The following is a 4,401-nucleotide window of genomic DNA, read 5'->3' on the forward strand; positions in this document are numbered from 1 at the left end:
TGCCTCCAGGCATTGCTTCCTTGAATATGAGGTTTGGAGGCATCACTGCTCCTGCAGCAGAAACGCAGCACAATAGGGAGATATGTTGCGAACCCGCGACAGTCGCAGAATGGGCATGGCGCTGGTACGCTGGCACAACCACCTTCTGGGTTGATTTATTGAGGTCGATCATGGTTTCGTCGACATTGTAGATTCGGTCGGGGTGTTCATGAAGATCGTACCTATCCAGGACTCCTTTGAGAAGTTGGAAGTATTCCCTCAAATTGTCGACGGTTGAAGAAACTATCCTTGATCTGTCGAGGCGATCTGGCCTACGAAGCTTAAGAGTCATGTCAGGATAGGCTTTACGGAATCTCACCCACCAGTTGTAGCTTGGCCCGTTCTCACCAAACTTGCGATCTCCACATTTCCTGTCCAAGACCCACGCATACAGCATTATCTGGTTCACCGTGAGGGGCATGGCCTTAGCTGCCATGTAATCAATAACATTTAGGAGGTTCCTCTCAAGTTCTGTAGATAACTTTGTCATGGCACCGTGTTTCGCATTAAGGGGCACTTTACCATTGACACGGTCGGCCAATGATCTCCTTGGCACACCGTGGTCTCTTGCTGCGACAGATATTGGCACATGGTTAAAGGCAATCGGTCGTCGCAGGCGATTCGCAGCTCAGTAGAAAAGCACGACAAGCTGCTCCTCCCGTTATTGTACCCCCGTACGTACCGAATGCCGAACACGACGCTACGCAGCGCACCAGCGAAAACCAGATGGGGCACGAGAGCCGTGCGAGCCGTCCACTGTAATTTCAACATGGACGCCCGAATACCTACCGAATGGGGCCGAATGGGTGCACGCACAAAACCGCACAACAGCCATGCGCATGAAAATCTCTCCTACGGGTCCCCGTCGCGACACAACAGTAGAGCTGTGTGGTGTACGTACGTACGTATCTGGCTGCAGTCTCTGTTTATTTGCACTATGGTGCCAATTTCAGCAATCTAAGCAATAATATTTTAAAATGTCTGAAAATATTATATAACAATATTTTAAATCATTCATATATTACGTTGTTTAATATTTGGTATTTATAAATATGCTTTGATGAAGAAATATTAAAACTCTAAACTTCATGTATAGCAAGTTGCAATGCTCATGGCCATATGGCGGGTTGTTTTGATCTCATTGGCAATTGTCTGCTGCGTCAGCTGTGTTATGTTGGGCCGGATCGGAACATAACAAAGTTGGTATAAAGTCGTCGGTACCGGTATGTTAATATCAATAATGTGTGTGGTATGCGTGTACTGTTTCGGATTAGCCTTGGCTTTGGTTTAGTAATGAAACCTCACAATGGAGATCAAAACAGCCGTCCAACTCGAGTAAAACGTATCTACTTGTTTGACGCTATCGACGAGTGGAGAACGCAGAGAGACGTGTTCTTAGCATGCTTAGGACAGGGAGGTTTCCTCTCACCTCCCTGCTTAGGACAAGTAAGAGACCAGTGGCAGAGGGGGAAGCTTCAGCGTCAGCGTGCCGATGAAAAATTTGCTTTCCACTTGCTGGAGTTGCATGAACAGTTTTGCAGGAATTTAGAATGTGCAAATTCGTGTTACGGCATGCACGGTGGAATTGTAATGCCACGGCTTACGCCAATCAAGCAACCCCAGCTGACCAAGTCAACAACTTCAAGGAATCCAGATCCAGATGATGTGTAAGTAACGTTAGAAGTCTATTTTATACATGAATCAATGATTGAAGTGGAATGACTTTTTCTAATCTATCTTTAACTGCTAGGGCCTTTGCGTTTCATCGACAATTAGGCCTATTTTTCTATGTATAATTCCGCGAAAAACTTCTCTAAGTTCTCATTTATGTCAAATTATGATAACGCCGTAATCGAAATGACATTTGCTGGGTCAGTTTATCGCTTCTTAAAAACTGACCCAGCAGTAGGCAGCAAATGTCATTAGTCAGGGAATCGCAAGTAGTGGTAAGTTTTTTGTCATCACAGTATTGAGAATTTAAAGTATTTCATGTGCAAATGTAGAATCTAGATAGATACAGATAGGTCACTTTCCTGAGCAGCTAGCGTCAACAATCCAGGTTAAATTTGCATAGCCAGATTTCATGGCTGCGATTCAAATACTGTTTGTCCCCATTGATTTAACTGTATAGCAAAGTCTCCTCTTTCATCATATTTAGGGGCCCTACATTTTAAGTTTGGTTAAGGAATTTTGATAAAGATTGTAATTTTCATAAGCTTGGCAAAAGTTTCAGGCATCTATGTTGCATTTATAGTCAAACTTCCAATGCATTTGGTCCAATAATTTGAAACCAAATTCAAGTGATCCAGTGAAGTGTACATCTTTTCATGTGAATTTCTACAAGTATGTTAAAATGTAAATTCTGAAGAAACAAAAAATTGATCCTTTACAGTTGAAATTCGTTAAAGTTTGGTTACACTGACAGTGTCAGGTCAGTGGTAGTAACTATAGAGTTACATTAGTGTACGTACAATACCCTTGTACGTGAAAGTTACAGTTTTATTTACCTTCACATCTTCATATAGGAGTGTCTAATAGGGATGTTGATTGGTGTGGAAGTTGTTGATGAACAACAGTTCATAAGAATCCATTGTTTTAATTCTAATACAGATATTGGTCATAGGTCAAGGGGCAATATGAACCTATCAGTTTGTAACATGCTAATATGTACAGGTATGAGCTTCATCAAGTACGATTAATTGGTATCCGTGGCACATCCCTTATTTGTTGATCAAAGGTACGCCTCTGATTGGTATTTATAAAGGTGTAGAAAGCTAACCCATTACAATGGCTTTGCGATGTTACACTGAGTTGACTATGGACAAAGGTCTACTGTCCGCGATTTTCATAAATTTGTAGGGCATTTTTCACACATAACCTCAAATACTGATACCTGTGATAGGTTTATTTATAATGGTTATCCTTCACACTGTATTGTTGAGACAATAGTGTTCTGTTTGTTTGTGTAAGAGGGAGATAGACAATAATTTCTTTATGCTCCTGTCTGAAGAAGGCATTACATCTTATTTGTCATGTACTTATCTATGAGTTTTAATGTTCACTTTGTGTGTGTGTGTGTGTTTTTTTTTTTTTTTTAAGATTATTCACACCAGGCTAAGCTGACAGAACTATAACTGTGAGTTTACCTAGTCAAATGAAAGGGTTTCGGCATTGCTTCTTACATATAGTATATTCCAGGCAGGTGATACAACGCTCACCTTCTTCATACTAGTATTAGTTAGTAAAACAATGAAGAGTGCAAAAATACTGCATAAATGTGCAGTGCAACTGTGGCCGTTGGCCGTTGGCCCTGCACGGGCACAGTGCTAGTCGCTTCCCCGTCCTGAATTTATGTACACACGCCAGGGCAAGTACATAATACAGGCAGGGTCTCCGACCCAATCGTCCGCGTTCAGAATAGACAACTCGGCGGTAATATCCGCTACCCATGACGATGTGTCATCGTCCATGATGGCCACCCTATCTATTATAATGTGGTCTGCACTCACTGATCTGATCTGATGATTAGATTACAGTATAGTTGACGAGTGACGACGATCGACGATGCGATGAAGAGAATGCGTAGTCGTACGAAGTATACGCAGCTAGCTACTAGCTCATGCGAACATCACACAGTACATACAGTACATTCAACTCACATTACACAAAACGTACTGTCCCGCGCTCCGCTCAGCAAGCGATCGCGAGCAATCGAGATACTATAGCGCGATACATTGCTTTAGGGATGTCTTGCGCACACACACATTTCGCTTCGTAGCAACTTCGGAAGCGAGTTTACGTGCTGCCGCCCGCGGCTGAAATATGTCCATGTATCCTCGCGACTGGGTGTCTTTAACTCTGACCTCGTGGAATGCATTCTCCATATCCTCCTCAGACCACTGCCTGTACTTTATATTTCTTTTACCTGGCATGTCTATAAAGTTTAAATAATATTACACCAACCAAGGGAAAATAAATTATAAATTGTACAAAAAGAAAAGCAAATTGTTTTGATATACATACAAAACAAAGAGTAACTCAAGAAGAGAATATGGTCATAATGAGATATGACAAACGGATTTCAGATGGATAGGTGTGAAAAGTCACAAATAAAATCATAATATTCAAAACGAATTACATGTACAAACCAAATAAAATATTCAGGGAACAAGAAGGGGGAGAGAACAGGGAAGGATCTACATGTCAGTATTGAACAAGTCATATCATTTGGTACCATATGTGACCGTGCACCTCAAAACGAACATAAAGTCGCACACACTGATTTTGCGTGAGGACTGAAAACAAGTGAAATGGGTCAACCTAGCCGAACTTGACTTTTTCATATTTTCTGAAAGAGCAGGT

Source organism: Diadema antillarum, unplaced genomic scaffold (genome assembly GCF_040938485.1).
Source record: "Diadema antillarum isolate AM-2024a unplaced genomic scaffold, OU_Dant_1.0 seq00001031_RagTag, whole genome shotgun sequence".
Classification (NCBI taxonomy): Eukaryota; Metazoa; Echinodermata; class Echinoidea; order Diadematoida; family Diadematidae; genus Diadema; species Diadema antillarum.